At 38.0% G+C, this 18,215-nt stretch overlaps 1 long non-coding RNA gene and 1 other non-coding gene across 2 annotated transcripts; both read left to right on the top strand.

The window, feature by feature from the left end:
- Window positions 1-5,571: 5,571 nt before the first annotated feature.
- On the top strand, window positions 5,572-5,678 carry LOC141722940 (small nucleolar RNA R71). Its single transcript, XR_012575939.1, has one exon. It is a non-coding gene; the product is annotated as a small nucleolar RNA R71 (small nucleolar RNA).
- A 3,539-nt stretch (window positions 5,679-9,217) lies between these two features.
- LOC141717295 (uncharacterized) lies at window positions 9,218-10,802 on the top strand. The gene is made up of 3 exons (XR_012573572.1): window positions 9,218-9,307; window positions 9,397-9,497; window positions 10,247-10,802. It is a non-coding gene; the product is annotated as an uncharacterized LOC141717295 (long non-coding RNA).
- Window positions 10,803-18,215: the final 7,413 nt, after the last annotated feature.

The raw sequence follows: 18,215 nt of genomic DNA, 5'->3' as shown, positions 1-18,215 counted from the left end.
GGGATTCCGCCCCTGATCGTCTTGGTCCCTCCTATGATCTTCAAAGTTCTTCCTTCCATTATTGTTTATGTCCCCTCCATCTCCAGTATACTTGTTCAACCTTCCTTTTCGAATCAAAAACTCAATTTCATCTTTCAATTGTCTACACTCATCGGTGTCATGGCCAACATCTTTGTGAAACCTGCAATACTTGCTCTTATCTAGCTTGGCGGGATCAGCCTTCAAGGGCTTAGGCCAGCGAATATCTCTATCTTTCTCAATCTCCATCAAAATCTGACTTCTAGGAGCACTCAACTTAGCGTATTCAGTGAACTTTTGCCCAGGTCCTCCCTTCTTGGGGGTTGAATCAGGGTTTTGTTTGGTTCTAGGATATTTGTCCTTAGCGATATACTCCAGATCAGTTTTTCGCTTCTTGCCTCCAGTGAGCTCATTACTTACTACGGTCTTCCTCATGCTTTCTTCAACCTTGATATACTTCCATGCCCTCTCTTGGAGTTGCAACATGTTTTCAGGGGGACGTTTGGCCAAGGACATCTTGAAAAACTCATCCCTGGTTCCTTGTTGCAGTGCTATCATGGCTACCTTATCATCAAGGTCTGGGACTTTTAAAGCCTCCTTTGTAAAATGATTCAGGTAATCTCTCAAGGATTCCTCAGCTCCCTGTACAAGACTCATAAGAGATGCTGAACTTTTCTCATGGACTCTTCCACTGATGAATTGCTTAATAAAAGCCTGGCTTAATTCTCTGAACGATCCAATAGAATTTGGGGGCAGGCGACTGTACCATCTTTGAGCCATACCCGACAGGGTTTGAGGGAAGGCCCGACACTTTATAGCATCATTCACGGGTTGCAGCAGCAGTGCATTAGAGAATGTCCTAACATGATTAGCGGGGTCTCCCGTGCCATCATAGGCTTTGATAGTGGGCATCTTGAATTTCCTTGAGATATGGGCATTCATTATCTCTTCTATGAAGGGTGGAGTTGGATCATCAGGATCTCCAAGGGGAAGGAGATTGCTTGGATCAGTTCTTGGGACAGCAGCCCTTCTTCTTACTGGACCATCCAGGTCTATGACAGGAGGAGGATTTCTCCCCCTAGGAGGTATCTGGGGTCTGGTGGCCTGGTGAGCCTCCAAATCACGCCTCAGCCTTTGGATTTCAGCCTCATGAGCCCTGATCCTTTCCTGCACTTCTTGGGGATTCACCCCTGGGGTGCTTTGGGGGCGTTGCCTTCCATCGGCCATTGGCTCTTTTCCATGACGCCTCCTTCTTGGGGCCACTTCATCATCCGAAGATTCGGAGTCTCTCTCAGTGTAAGGACCAGAAAATTCCCGATCCTCAGGGATAGGACCCAGACCTCGTATATAGGGGGCGACTGCCCTCGTGCTTCGCTTCGCCCAGCATATCCGCTTCCTCCAACCTCAGGGTGAAGGGGCATCCCATAAGGGGGGTTAGTGGTAACAACAGTTGAATATTCATACCCGACGGGTCGAGAATTCACAGGTATATGTACTTGTTGAACTCGAGGATTCGTACCTTGAATAGTCGGGGGAGTCGTTCCTTGTGGCTGAGATTGAGTTGCCCTTATCTGGGTCTCCGCTTGAGTAGATGCATAAGTTGAGTGGGGAGGAATCTCCACGGTTGACGAAATCACCTGAGTTGTCCCTGATGGTGTTCCCTCCTCCAGAGTGCTGGTTGTTCTTCGTGTTCTCGCCATGGTTGTTGTTCCTTTTCCCACAGACGGCGCCAAATGTTATGGATAAAAAACTAATATATATAATTGCTGTATTTAGTACTAAGGAACGTGAACTTCAAGGCTCGATTTGACTGCTCTTGTGTTTCGTGACTCAATCTGCCTTTAACAAGATGCCTACGTACCTTGTTGATTGCCAAGGATCAAGTCAAAAAACGTAGTTCTGATCTGTGGGGTGAGGCCCCTTATATAGATGTTGGGAGTCCTTGAATTGGACTTGATATAGGAGACTTGGTGGGCAAGTCTCATAATTAGAATGGACTTAGGAGTCCTAAATAGTAGGAAACTGATTCCTTATCCTTTTAGATCCCCTTGAGGATAACCTATAAGGATTTATATCCTTATCGGGACTCTTCTCAATAGCTGATTTTTACCTTATTAATTAATTATGAAATTAATTAATAATCAGGGCTTTTGGGCCTTCTTTATTCCATCAGACCTGACCTGGTCTATCAGGCTTAACCTTTCCGGTCTGAGTATCATATATCTTTTTATTGGGCCTAGCAGCCCACACCTTGCAGTATTTAATCATAATTTATTTATTCCTATCAAAACCAACTCACAAACCAGAATCGTGCGTGTGTGGATGCTTAACAGAGATACTCTCGATACTAGATCAATAAGCATAACTTATCTATCATCAAAACAATCAAAAGTTTATAAACAGAATAGACAATAAACGCATTATGACTCACAACACCTCCTTTCTACTAGAGTTATACAAGGATTCACACTATTATTGAACACATAGCAAAGATGCTTATTTGACCGTGCAATGAATGAGGTCCCAAAAGACTTATGCATTAATACCCATGTAGCGAGCGTTAGGTTAGCGGATCCCAGACTATAAAAGCCTTAGGTCACTAGGCATAAAGTCCCCTAGAACTTAATAACTCGAGTATTAAAGAGCTCACTCTTGATCAATTATGCATAAACACATACTTTTTTTCTTTCTTTTTTCTTTTTTCTTTTTTCTTTTTTTTCTTTTTTTTCAGCAATTTCTAAATGAGTGCGTTTTGCTCCATCTCATTCAACCCTAGACTACTCATAAAAATATGAGTCGGCTACTAGCCAGTTGACGCCTAGCCTTACAACAACTAGCAATGAAATCCAAGTTTTTCTCCAGATAAAAAAATCAGTGTTTTTACGTCATTAAGAGAATATCACAAATTCTAAATATAACCAAGCGATTAAATCTCAACAACAAACAAGTATGATCATGATCTAGATCAAAAGCAACCCTATAAGACTTGTGAAAATATTTATTTCTGGCATGCAAATCAATTCATTAGGACTTAAAAATCCCTCTATTCATCATCACCACACTCAAATCAACATCAATTTATCAAATATCATAGTTCATCTTAAGGGATCATGCTAAATATGCATGCAAATGCAACTATATGAAATCACATAAAAACAAACAAATATGTCCTAAATGAATAATCATGCAAAAATATGAATGAACTACAACTAAACATGCAATATGAATCTATATGAATCTATATGGACACACACACTACTAATCCTTACATTATCACCCCCAAACTTAAAATTTTCAATGTCCTCATTGAAGGTAATAATAAGGATTTCAGGCATACCTAATTAGCGGGAGAATCACCCTCGTCGGGTGGAGGATCAGGTGGCCAATCAACCTCGCCACCAGTGTCTCGAACAACAGTACCGAAAGCATGTGTCAAATCTGCAGCAAAATGATGGTGAATGTCGTGCATGGCCTCCATACGCCTAATTACTCGCATGTACTGCTCATCACCAACACTAGTCCTATCAACTACCTGCTGCACATGAGAAGAACCCTCTATACGCACGGCAGAAACCGGCCGGTCACCCTCTACATCGTCAAAAGTATATCCAAACCCCTTGTCAGGGGGTCCACCTAAGAATGAATAACTCAAGTGATCTGGCTTTCGGTTGAGCTCAAGTATGGGAGCTTCTTGAATAAATGGTTCAAAACGCTCCTGAAAAATTTTCAGCTCTGCTAACCCAAGATAATCGCACGGTAAATCCAACTCCCTCTTCCACGGAGGTGCATTCAAAACCTGCAGTTGCTCTGCTCCTTCCTTGTCATCAATAACTGATTTCCCCATTAAGGATCTCTCTAAGGTCTCTGACTCTGGCAATTGCTCAAGCTCTGAATTTACTACAGAGTCGACCCACTCTACTTTAAAGCACTCCTCTTTAGCTGTGGGTAACTTTATTTCCTTGAACATATTAAAAGTGACCTTTTGATCGTAAACCTTCATCGAAAGCTCTCCTTTTTGTACATTGATCATAGTTCGGCCTGTAGCCAAGAATGGTCTTCCCAAGATAATGGGAATCTTCTTATCTTCCTCGAAATCAAGAATTACAAAGTCAGCAGGAAAGATGAGTTCATCCACCTTGACCAAGACATCCTCCACTATACCTCGTGGATAAGCGATGGAACGGTCAGCTAGTTACAATGACATGTATGTTGGTTTCGGATCAGGTAGACCAAGCTTCTTGAAGATAGATAAGGGCATCAGATTGATGCTAGCTCCTAAATCACATAAACACTTGTCGAACGACAAGTTTCCGATGGTGCAAGGAATAGTGAAGCTTCCAGGATCTTTAAGCTTCGGAGGCAACTTCTGTTGCAGCATAGCACTGCATTCCTCCATTAGAGCAATGGTCTCTAAGTCATCGAGCTTCACTTTCCGAGAGAGAATACCTTTCACAAACCTCGCATAACTAGGCATCTGTTCAAGAGCTTCAGCGAAAGGTATGTTGATATGAAGTTTCTTGAACACCTCCAAAAACTTCTCAAACTGCTTATATAGCTTTTTCTTCTGTAGCCTCTTAGGAAAAGAAGGTGGAGGATAGATCTATTTCTCCCCTGTATTACCCTCAGGAGGAGTGTGTTCCACAGTAGTCTTCCTTGGTTCCACCTCTGCTTCCTTCTGCAAAACCTTCTTCAGCCACAACTGCATTTTCTGAAACTTGATATTTTTCACGCTCTTCGTCTTGCTGAACTTGGGGGCTTGTGACCTTTCCAGACCTTAAGGTGATGGCGTTCACCTGTTCTTCAACTTCCCTCTTGCCTGGATTGGCTCCTGTATCACTAGGAAGCATTCCTGATGGTCGATTCAATAAGGCATTAGCAATTTGCCCTATTTGGTTCTCCAGAGTCTTGATAGAAACAGCCTGGCTTTGGCATATAAGAACCTGGTTTTTTCACATAAGCCTCAACTCCTCCAATTCAGATTTTTCATTCGAAGATAGACCTGCAACATGAGTTTGTTGTTAAAGTTGGAGTTGTTGCTGAAAACCAGGAGGGTTGAACAACTTATTTCCAAACTGCTGGAATGGCTGTTGCATCGCATTCTGATTGTTGTTCCAGCTGAAGTTAGGATGATTCCAGTTGTTAGGATGATAAGTGTCTGGAACTGGTTGCTGCGATCTCTGAAAGTTGCTCACAAACTGAGCTGAGTCAATAGATATAGCGCATTATTCCGTCGCTTGCGAACCTGCACACAGCTCACAAACACTAATTATCTGCTTAACACCATAGTTAGCCAGAGAATCGATCTTCATAGACAACGCCTTTATTTGGGCAGTGATAGTCGTAGCTGTATCCACTTCAAGAACTCCTGCTATCTTGCCATGTGGATATCTCTGGGTTGGATACTGATATTCATTAGCAGCCATCAGTTCAATTAGATCATAAGCTTCCTTATAGCTCTTTACCCATAATACTCGGCCTAATGCTGCATCGAGCATGGGTCTGGACTGTGCTCCCAACCCATTGTAAAAATAAGTGATGATCATCCAATCAGGTATTCCATGATGAGGACACTTCCTAAGCATCTCCTTGTAGCGCTCCTAAGCTTCATATAAAGATTCTCCTGATTGCTGCGCAAATTGAGTAAGAGCATTCCTGATTGCAGATGTATTCGCCATAGGGAAGAATTTAGTAAGAAACTTCTGAGCAAGATCTTCCCAAGTAATAATCGAACCAGCTGGTAGAGAGTGTAACCAGCTCTTAGCCTTGTCCCTCAGAGAGAATGGGAAAAGTCTCAGCTTAATAGCATCTTCAGAAACACCATTGAACCTAAAGGTTTCGCAGATCTCTATGAAATCCCTAATATGCGTATTGGGATCTTCCATTGGAGAACCCCTAGACTGGACTGAATTCTGCACCCATGGAATTATGCCAGGCTTGATCTCAAAAGTATTAGCTATGATAGCTGGCCTGACAATGCTAGATTGAATGTCATTGATCTTGTGTTGAGAAAAATCCATCAAGGCTTTCGTTCGTGCTGCAGGATCTCCCATTATAATGAGTACCCGAAACACAAACAAATAAACCGTGAAAGTAAAAGAATCCGAGTCAGTGAACTTTAACGACCACTGATGATAAGCACATAAACTAAAAATTAACACCGAGTCCCCGGCAGCGGCGCCAAAAACTTTTTAGGGCGAAAACACGCGCTAATATTCACGCAAGTATACACGTTCGCAAGTAGTATAAGATATAAATCAGATTCGTTCCCAGAGAGACTGGTTTAGGTTAAGTTCAATTTATGCACCTATGCAACAATGTATGGTTATCGCTCAATGCTAAGACAAATAACAAATTGGGTTTTTATTAAACTAAGAGATTATACTAAATAACATTAACTAAGAGAACAATAATGGTTGAATTACTCTATATGACAAATATGGGATTCTAACTTCATTACTACTTCATTCAATAGCCTTATTGTTCTTAACCTTAGCATGTGATGGTGATGACATTAATCAGATAACACAAAACTGATAAAGGCCAACTTTCGTTGCACGAGTACCATTCTACCAGACATCCACAAAAGAGATAGAAGCTGAATAGGCACTAAATATATTGAGACCCTATATGTCTATAGAATTTGACAACATAACGGTTTAAGCATAAGTTATCCATAATGATTACATAGGGCAAGTAAAACGGTTAGAGTTACCTACGAATCATGCATAACAAATACATGAACCTATGCTAGTATGGCAAGTTCTAAACCTCTATATTCACTGTCGCTTCAATAGAGATTAACACGCTATCTTATATGTTAGCTACGCACATAAGACGAATAAGCACAACCAATACTAGGATATCAATCAACAACCACACACCAAGATATCGAAACAATTAACTATAGAAATCCATAAGTAATTCCGCTAGAACCCCATGACAACGATTAGCCCATAATTGAACTCTTCGTCACCATGGGTTCCAATGAAAGCATGGTATAAAACAAGGTCTTAATAAACTAAATAATAATTAAAGTACGAATAAACGAGATCTAGGTTCAACAAGAACGAAAACGAGCATCCAAAGTTACAACCAATTCAAAGAATCACAAGTTAAAAACAAGATCTTCTTTTTAGGAGTTGTTCTGTGCTTCTAGGTCTTCTCCTTGGTATCCCAATCTTCCCGGATGATGAAATCCCTTTTTTTTAAGTATATATACGCCCCTATTGGACCTGGACCCTTAAAATCGTCAAATTCCACTTAAAAAAGGTTTTTTCAGCGAAATCAGCGACCAGCCGCGCCCTGAGCGGCCGCTCAGCTCTCCTGAGCGGGCGCTAAGCTCTGCTGACTGGAAAATTTCTGATGAATCTTGTTTTGGTCATAACTTGAGTTCTACTTGTCAGAATTAGGCGATTCAACTGCCCACACGAAGCTAACGAGATTCTCTACAACTTGACAATGGTCTTGGCTTCCAATTCTGATCAATTTTCATTATATTTCCTTTAAAAGCTCTTTTCTTCATATAACTGATACCTGAAATGCAATAACACAAAACACATCAAAATACCAACAACTTGAGTCCAAAACACCAATTTAAGCTTGTAATAAAGTGTTCCAAGTGGATATAAAATCCACTTATCATTACTTTATCTTGGATACTCTGGAACAAATAGTTTCTCATTTTGGTAGAATCTTTATGTAAATTTTGCAGTGTTGTTTATGGACAACATTAGTCTCTATGATATATAATTTATATAGATCTTGTATTATTTTTTATGAAAATATATGGATTCTAATAAGAATGTTTTAGTTTTTTTATTTTTAATCAAGTTTCTTATAATCTTGTAGTATTATTTGCATTTTGTCTAAAATTTGAAGCTTGTAACATTATTGATAAAAAGGTGACTGAAGTTTGTTACTTTTGTTTTCCTAGGCGGGAAATTAAATTTGAAATGAAATTTCAAATTAGAAATAGAGATTTGACTATTTTCGGTCATAATTAGACTTTCCAAATGCGACCATACATAGTCATAAATGTTTTCTTATCGCGACCTGATTTCTATTTTCGACGACCTTGAAAGTGACCGTAGATTTCAGGTCATTTTTACGTTAAAAACGATGAGAAATGGTCATTTTAAGTATAAAAGTAACTGGAATAGTGCATTCACTTTTAGTTGTTTTTGTTGCAGTGGGAGTATACATGTCTATTTATTATTACAAATGTATTCATGCTTATATTCATTTTGTATATATTGAAATATTTTACTTGTATTTTTGTGTTTTCGATTAATAAATTATGTATTTAATTCATAAAAAAATTAAAATGTTTGAATTTGTTAATAGATCTTAATATGTTTAACATGAAATATATGTGAATTTTTTATTTCTATATGTTGTGTTCCCGGAACCCGAATTCTCATATTTTTATATTTATGATATTCCCCTATCTCTGCCCCATTAACTTGCATTCTAAAGATTTTAGAAGAGTCAATTAATTCCATTACTACGAAGCAAGTCGGCATCCTAAAATTAATCAACTTTGTTCGGATACTTATATATATAGTAAATACAAATTCATTAGAATCCTGTAATAATGATTTGTTCATTGTTCCAGATTTCACATGTATAGATATAATTATAGATGAATTATGATGAGGCGAATAAACGTGCACATAAAATGTATAAATTATAATGTTATGTTGATCAATTTGTTAATAGAAATCTCATTGAATGCAGCCTCCTTACTGATCATTTTCCATGTGAGTAACTAACTTATATATATTATTTTCTCCCTACAAAATTTTACTTCGGAACATTAGATTAATTCGATACACGACTCAGTACATGTAGACTGTAGCATACAAAAAACACTACTTTTATCTATAATTTCAACTCAAGAAACTAAGTTGGGTACATACACCATTGCATTAATTATTTATCAAGTACATATATAAGTGAGTTGTTAGATACCATACTCTCCCTAAAAGCTTATGTTACGGGGGCATAATCCTAATAACCGTCATTATCGTCGTCGCCCTCGAATGCAGGGGCAGAGGCACAACTGAGGCTATGGTGGGCTTCGGCCTAGGGGGAAAAAATTCTAGAATTTTATATTACCAAGCCCAAAATTTTAAGACTTAGCCCAACCTATATATAATTATTTGGGATAGAAAAATATAGAACAAACATACATGTACAGGGCGTGGCTTACTGACTTGAAAAAAATAGAGCGAAACACACGAACTAAAAAAGGAAAAGGGCAATGAATTGAACACAGATTCAAGAGGAGGTAATGAAATCAATTGTTTTCTTATTCACTTTTACTCTCCTCAATTAGGTTTTTGTTTAATCTCCTGCATCTCTCTTTTACAAGTTTAGAGAGTTACAGGGAAATCATATGGAAAATCAAGGGGGGAAAGGAGAAAACATTGTTGTCATTTTTCAAATCAAGTGGACCTTCTTCGAGTACTACCAATGAGGTAAAATCCCCATCTAATATTGATATTGAAGAAAATGCAACTAGGGTTGAGATTGAGGAAATTGAAAATGAAGAACCGGCTTTAAAATCTTGAAGAGTTGAAATTGATATTAATACTCTTGAATGAGATCCTGGAATTCGGATTCCTATATGGAAGATGAAATTAGACGAACTTATATCAAAATGGGTCCATATAAATCTAAATTAGTAGAGTATCCAAGAAAAAATATGGGTCACAAACACAACACCATAGATTTCATCGTACGAGCATTATAAACTTGATGTAATTCATCATACGAGCTTTCAAAATATGATTACTATCAATGAATTGTGTCACGGATTAGTTGAAACAAACAAGTTGCGACATTATAATTTGATTGATCGGTTGATTTAGCTTGTTTTGACATTACCGGTTTCTACCGCCACTGTCGAAAGGTGTTTCTCAACTGTGAAACTTATTAAAACTGCTCTACACAATAAAATGGAGAAGGAGTTCTTGGCAGATTCTATGATGATTAATATTGAGCAAGAACTTGTTGAAGATATAGAAACAAATTCCATAATAGATAAGTTTTATTCTATGAAGAATCAAAGTTTGTAACTCAAATGACATGTAAGATTTCTTAAAATTCAATTTGTTCCCACGTATTAGGAGTGGCTATTTCATTTACTTTTCTGAATTTTATAATTTCAGTACAGTTTTCTGCAGTTTTGATTCTCTGAACATGATTTTCATGCTATTTTTTACAGGTACAAAGCACCTGATCCCCATGTACTAATGCTGGTATGGTCTATGTACAATATACTAATTTGTTGGTTTAAGGCTGTTAGTTTATGCCGCTGCGTAAGTAGTTTATATATTATGATCTCCATTTATTTAATAGCCCATGGTGTTTTATTTTCCTTTTTCCTGCCTCCGCCCTTGCTCGGATGTAGTAAGAGCATAATCATAATCATAATCTCTGGCATCGTCATCTCCGCCGCTTTGTACACATGTGATGAACGTATGTTCAACACCTTCTTTGTGCATCTTGCACTACAAACCAGAGGTTTTGGAAAGCAGAGCCAATTTCGATAAGATATAATCTCTTGGAGGAGTGGAAGAACACTAGCAAGCTAGGGTTTGATAAATTTGATTGAGTTTGAATATTATGGAGCCGAAAGAAGATGTATATAAATAAAAGACTAAGTTCCCGTGTTTAAGATTTAATTGTTTGCGTTTAGCATAAGATCGGAATGAGAAAATGTTTAGAGGGCCTGGAAGGAAGAGCCAAGTTTTTAGACTTTGTGGGTCACAGACTCCTAATATAACCATTTCACATTACAATGTAAGTGACACGTCAGTATATATTCGATTACTAATGTATGTTTAAGTGTGTGTGTGTGTAGTGGTAGCTGGCAAGTGGAGAATTGTCAATAAAGTCTTTTGGTCACTGGTTGTGAAGATACGAGTTGAATCATCGCTAGATTTGATATGAAATGGCCTGAATGGGGTTTGATGTGCAGTTGAATTTTTTTTAAAGTTAAAATCAACCATTTATGTCTTGTCACGATCAACAGACAGATATATATGTATAGTATAGTTGTTTGTGAATTATAAGAACAAGAACACATGTACTCAGAGATATGCACAAGTCTGCTATAACAACTTGGTTATTCAGAATGGAAATATACAAAGCTTTTTAACGAAAATACAACAGCAATATGCACCTAAAAATTAGGAGCTAACAGATACTGACTTTCTGGCAAATCTCCATCACCTCACGATCCTAAAAACACTCCACTGATTATTTGACTAACTCAACAAACTTGAAATAAAACATTTATTTAGAATAAACTGGAATAAACTAATAAAGTTTAAGATTAATCCAATAATCTCCCCCTTATTCTTAAACTCCATCATGCTAGCTCACGAACACCCAGAATCTTCCTCATCTTCTCAAACTTGGTCACGCACAGTGCTTTCGTCATGATATTAGCTCGCTGGAAATCACTTGCTATGTACTTAATCTCTATCTCCCCACGTTCGATACATTCCCTGATGAAATGAAAGCGTACATCGATATGCTTGCTGCGACCATGGAACACCAGGTTCTTTGCAAGGTTGATGGCCGACTTGTTATTAACGTATATGATCACTGGACTCACAGCTTCACCTGTTATTTGGCTTAGTACATTTCACAGCCAAATACTTTGGCACGCAGTAGCAGTTGCAGCCATATATTCAGCCTCGCAGGAAGCCAATGCTACACACTTCTGTTTCTGGGACATCCATGTAATAACACTGTCGTTTAGATAAAACACAAGACCTCCAGTACTCCTTCGATCATCATAGTCTCCAGCCAGATTACTATCAGAGCATCCACTTAGAATGTTGTTCCCACCATTCTTAGAGTACACAAGTCCATAGTCTAAAGTTCCTTTGACATATCGAAGAATTTTTTTCACAGCATTTAGATGCATTTTAGTTGGAAGCTCCATATAACGACTCACAATGCCTAAAGAATAAGCGACATCTGGCCTGGTATGAACCAGGTATCAAAGACACCCCACCAAGCTTTTGTACTGCGTTGAATCAACCAGCTTTCTATGTTCATCTTTGGTTATCTGTTCTTTAGGATCCATCGGGAATTTTGACGAGTTGCAGCTTGCCATACCAGCCTTTTTGAGCATTTTCTTGGCATAGCCAGTTTGTCTTAATTCGATGTAGCCTCTTCCTTGCTTTACTTCAATACCCAGATAGTAAGACCGCAAACCCATGTCACTCATCTCGAAGTTGTGGTTCATCTGTTCTTTGAATTCCTCGATGAGTTTTATGTCTGTGCCGGTAATCAGTAAGTCATCCATGTACACTCCAACAATTAAAAATCCATTTCCGTCTTTCTTTACATACACAGCGTGTTCATATGCACAGCATTTAAAACCCAACTTCTCAAGACACTTGTTAAGTTTGGTGTACCAGGCGCGAGGAGCCTGCCTTAAACCATACAAAGCCTTCAGTAAGCGATACACCAGTCCCTCTTCTCCTTTCTTTCCATATCCTTCAGGTTGAGAGACATAGACCTCCTCACTAATTTCCCCATTCAAGAATGCCATTTTGACATCTAAGTGGTGCACTTGCCAACCCTTTTTCGCTGCCAATGCAAGTAACAGTCTAACTGTCTCCAAGCGAGTTACTGGTGCAAAGATTTAGTCGAAATCAACTCCTTTCTCCTGTACATATCCCTTTGCCACTAGTCGTGCCTTGTGCTTGATTATTTTCCCATTAGCATCCCTTTTTAGTTTGTAGATCCACTTCAAGCCAATCACCTTATGTCCTTCCGGTAATTTGTTAACATCCAAGTTTCATTTTTTTCAATAGACTCTATTTCTCTGTTCATCTCCTGTCTCCACTCTCGACTTCCCTTTGCTTGACTGTAGTTCTCAGGTTCTTCTATCCCCATGAGCATCAGTTCATCCTTCATATCAAGGGCCTCATAGATATCACTGATTCTCCTGATACGTCTCGGTTCATAGCTATCATCATAGTTTTCAGGATCCAACAACGGTGTTGGTGAGTCTGGTGGTGCATTCTGATCATCTCCCCTTGACTCCTGATCCTCTCCCCCACTTTGATTGTTCTCTCCGTTATCTTCAGCCTGATTGTCACCTTCAGCTGAGTTCTCAACATCTGGAACTGAAAAATGGCTGTGATCTTTGTCTTTATTTACTTCAGAAAAATCCCATGACCAACCTTTCATTTCTTCAAACTCCACATCTTGACTTATGTGTATACGCCCCTCTGTTGGATCATAAAGCCTCTATGCCTTGGTATCCTGTTCTCTGCCCAGGTTAATCACTTTTAAGATACGATCATCTATCTTCTTCGTGAAAACTTTTGGAACCTTCATATGTGCGATGCATCCAAAGACACGTACATGATCAATATTAGGCTTGCTTCCCTTCCAAACCTCATGTGGAGTTTTAGTTGATAGAGCTCGAGTGGGCAAGCGATTTAGTAGATACACTGAATGTCGTACAGCTTCACCCCATAATTCCCGAGGCATTTTCTTGTCTTTCAGACAGCTCCGAGCCATTTCAATAATAGTTCGATTCCTTCGCTCCACGACACCTTTTTGTTGTGGAGTATAAGGAGCTGTGTAATGTCTTTCAATACAGTTTTCCTCACAATATGATGTGAATTCTTTAGAATTGAACTCACCTCCCCTATCAGTCCTGAGCACCTTTATCCTCTTTTCTGAACCATTTTCCACAAGTGCTCGAAACCGCTTGAACATACCAAATGCTTCATCTTTACTCTTGAGAAAATATATCCACATATATCTACTTAAGTCATCTAATAACAGAAGAAAGTATTTATTACCTCCCATTGTAGCTGGTTCGATTGGTCCACACAAATCACCATGTATCAATTTCAATGCCCTTGCAGCGGTGTAGTTTGCCTTGGACGGAAAAGGTTTCCTCGTCTGTTTTGACATCAAGCAACCAGAGCAAACTTCCTTAACCTCTTGAATACCAGGAACCCCACGTACCATGTTTTCTTTATGCATTAATGCCGTAGACTTGAAATTAACGTGACCCAATCTTACATGCCAGAACCGAGATAGTTCATCAGACTTTGACAATAGACAGTTATGCTCCACGGTTTCGAGTATGATTTTGTACAGCCTATTGAATGACCTTTTCACCTTCATCAGCAATTTGCCTTGCTTTTCATAGACCCACAAATGGTTGTTGTTCATCACTACCTTGTTTCCTTCTTCATCCAGTTGTCCCAAGCTCAGTATGTTACTGTGTAGTGTTGGTATAAAATAAACATTGCGTATCATTCTCTCCTCCCCATTCTTACATTTTATGATCATTGAACCCCTTCCTTTTATCTCAACTGCAGAACCATCACCAAACTTGACACGGCCCGTGACTAATTCATCCAATTCACAAAGCTTCGATTTTATTCCTGTCATATGGCTGCTTGCTCCATTATCTAAATACCAAACGTTTGACTCAGTTTGATTTCCTTTGTTGTCAATGTTCAGTTTTGGACTTATGTTCCTTTCATTTAACAAAACCATCTCAAACTCTGTTTTCACATGATTTGCCAGTAGGAGAGCTGGTTCATCCTCTTCAAACTTAGCTAGACGAACCTCCTGATGTGCCTCCTTCGCCCGGCATGGTCTCCTACACTCAGCTACGAAGTGCCCCAGCAGCTGGCAATTAAAACATCGAACTTTGCTTTTGTCACGAACTCCTCTCCCTTTGTAGTTTGAGCTGCCTTCATTCCTTCCTCCCTTCATTCGTTTCAACCACTCTTCCCTTGTCAACAACAATTTTACTTCTCCATTTTCTCTTTTGGACCACTCCTCCTTAGTGAGTAATAATTGTCCAGCTGACCCATCACTCTGGCCCCTCATTCTTTCTTCGTGGGCTTTAAGCGATCCCACAGTTTCCTCCACCGTCATCGTATCCAAATTCCCAAACTGTTCTATGGTCGATGCGATCTGCAAGAACTTTGAGGGAACTGCACGCAATAATTTCTTGACCACATACGCCTCCTTCATCTCTTCTCCAAGAGCCCTAATATTTATGACAATCCCATTCAGTTTCAACCAGAAATCATCTAATTGATCGCTTTCTTTCATAGCCAGTGATTCAAACTCCGCCTTCAGTGTTTGAATTTTTGCGCTCTTAACCTTCTCTGCACCTTGGTACATGGTTTTAATTGCCTCCCAGGCATCCTTGGCTTGTTTCTTCTCCGTGAATGACAGTAAAATCTCTTCAGGTACACCCTGATAGATCTTAGCCAGAGGAATCTTATTCGTTCTGTCTTCAACGTTGGCTTTTGGATCACTTTGCTCCACGACCTCCCACACTCCATGAGCTTGCGTCATAACCTTCATCTTTAACACCCAGATGGTATAATTGGTTTTGGACAGCGTTGGATAAGTCAGCCCCATTGATCCTCCTTTGCCTTTACTTGACTCCATCATTGTTATCTTTGACATGTACTGTTCTGCTCACCTTACGAACCTCGCTCTGATACCACTTCTTGTCACGATCAACAGACATATATATATATATATGTATAGTATAGTTGTTTGTGAATTATAAGAACAAAAACACATGTACTCAGAGATACACACAAGTCTTCTATAACAACTTGGTTATTCAGAATGGAAATATACAAAGTTTTTTAACGAAAATACAAGAGCAATATGCACCTAAAAATTAGGAGCTAACAGACTTCCTGGCAAATCTCCACCACCTCACGATCCTAAAAACACTCCACTGATTATTTGACTAACTCAACAAACTTGAAATAAAACATTTATTTAAAATAAACTGGAAATAAACTAATAAAGTTTAAGATTAATCTAATATTATATAGATGATTATTTACGCTCAAATCACAGGCTAGCTCACGGATTAATGAGAAGCCATATCATGTTCTAGCTATCAAAGCTAGGCATACAACATGGAACATCAACTTTTGGCATATGGTTGGGCCAAGCTCAGAAAGAATAGAAGGATCATTCTATTATGGTAACAATATAAATTCTGAATATATTTGGACGTGCCTTGGCTATTCTGGAAGTACATCATGTTGTCATTTTAGTAATTTATATAACCCCACTACAATAAGCTAGGATCGGTCGGCGTAGAGGCAAGTCGATGAGTATCATACATTCTACAGGATTGAGCAACTGACGCGGTTTTCCAAGAATATCTCCCATAACGCACTTTCAACCGGTGCCAACTTTCCCACCTAATTTTCAAACATTTTAATTTATATTTTCTCTCTTTTTCACATCATTTTTATCATCTTTTTTGAAAACTACTCTGATAGTTGACATAATATTTTTTTACAAAAAATGAAAATATAAGTACAATAAATATGTAATATTTCATGCAATATTGAGACCACGTAATAAAGTTGTTGTAATATCCGGGATATATCGTGTAATTATTTTTGCTATTATATAATTATTATGTGTGTTCAGTATCTATTCTGTGAGCTAATTGTTAAGTGTTATCTGTACTTGAATATTCAAAAATAATATTAATTGAGTATTTTAATTTTTTATATGTCCAAAATAAAATATAGATAATTGTCATATCTTCCTAATTATTTTTATGTTGGTTTATGGATTTATAAGAATCATATGAAATTTCTAAAAAAAAAATTCGGGTAATTAAAATCTATTTTATAAAAACGGGAACCAACCGACGTCACCCGTTATTACGTTTTTGAAACCCGAAACTCTTTCGAGAACTCCTTCCTAACCGAATTGTAATATTCCGAGCATATTCCATGTTTCGACTTTTTCGATCCGGCATACGGTTTGTCCTGCGCGGGTCCCGGCGCAACATTTTCGATACAATATTCGTTTCGGTAAATCAATAAAACCCGTATTTTCGATAAACGGGAGCTTTTTATTAAACTATCCCAATTATCACTTCGTAATACGTGTAACCAGGCACTGAGAGCAAGACCGCAGTACAAATTGTACTGATTTGGATAATTAACCCGAAAACCGATACCGTTTGGATCAGTTTTTACAAATAAATGTACCGTTTTATATCCGGAATGATCCAACGGGATACTAATTTTTTGTAAATATAAATAGCCTTTTACCGTATTTTATTTCGTATCAAAATCATTTGCAGACAGATAATTATATAATTTTCAGAGAAAAGCCCTAATTACATAAACTGTTCTAAGAATCAAACAGCAAAACGAAGGCGTTACCGATCTCTGTTTTCAAAGCTTGAGTAACCAAAACGAAGGATTTGAAGTGTTCTATCAGATTCTGAGTTTGGTTTCACTGCAGAAATCAAGGTTTTTTTTCTAAAAATTTATTTATTTTCGAATTTATTTTATTAAAAATATAAATTTTTGTTCGGATGATTGTTTGTATGATTTGATGATTGCATGTTGTAGAGCTTGTTTTCCTGATGATTTTCATATGTCATACGTCTGATTTGGAGTTCAATAACATGTTCAAATTTGAGTTTGATTTTCGAATTTTAAAATTAGGGTTTATAACCCGTATGAATGTTCTTAATTGAAATTTGGGGGGTTTTTAATCTGTGATAGATTGATGTTGTGTTATAGTGGGTTGTGTTCTCTGTGAAATTTGCAATCTAGTCGTATAAGTTTCATGAACCAACGAGGTCTGTAGAGAAGGGAGTTGTGTTTTGAAGTTTTCCGATGTTCGCCGGAAACTGGGAAATTTCACGGCCAAATTCCGGCCAACTCAGGGATTATTAGGATGAATTGATTGCATGGTTGTGTTCCTGGTGTTGTGTAGATGTGATCTGGAGGTGTTGGTGGGGTGAGGACGCCGGGAACGTGTTCTCCGGCCACCTCTGTGTTTTCCGGCGACGGGATGTAAAAATTGTAGTTTGGTCCCTGGACTTTTGAAAACGATGTAATTAGGTCCCTGAAGTTTCCAGACTTTGCAAATTTAGGATTCCTGTTTATAGAATATTTAAAAATCATATTTCCTATTTATTTTTATTATAAAAATTCATTTTTAAATTCTGAAAATTCTAAAAATTATTATTTTAATTCCGAAAATTATTTTTAATTCACAAATAAATCTAAATTAATTAGTTAATTAATTTCGTTAATTTATAATTGATTAATTGGTCAATTAATTCGCAAATTAATTGATTAATTGATTTAATTAATTATTAATTGATTTTAATTAATTATTTA

This window comes from Apium graveolens, chromosome 4 (assembly GCF_009905375.1).
Source record: "Apium graveolens cultivar Ventura chromosome 4, ASM990537v1, whole genome shotgun sequence".
In the NCBI taxonomy this organism is placed as follows: domain Eukaryota; kingdom Viridiplantae; phylum Streptophyta; class Magnoliopsida; order Apiales; family Apiaceae; genus Apium; species Apium graveolens.
Note: the sequence above shows the minus strand (reverse complement) of the source record. Positions and strands in the feature narration are given on the sequence as shown.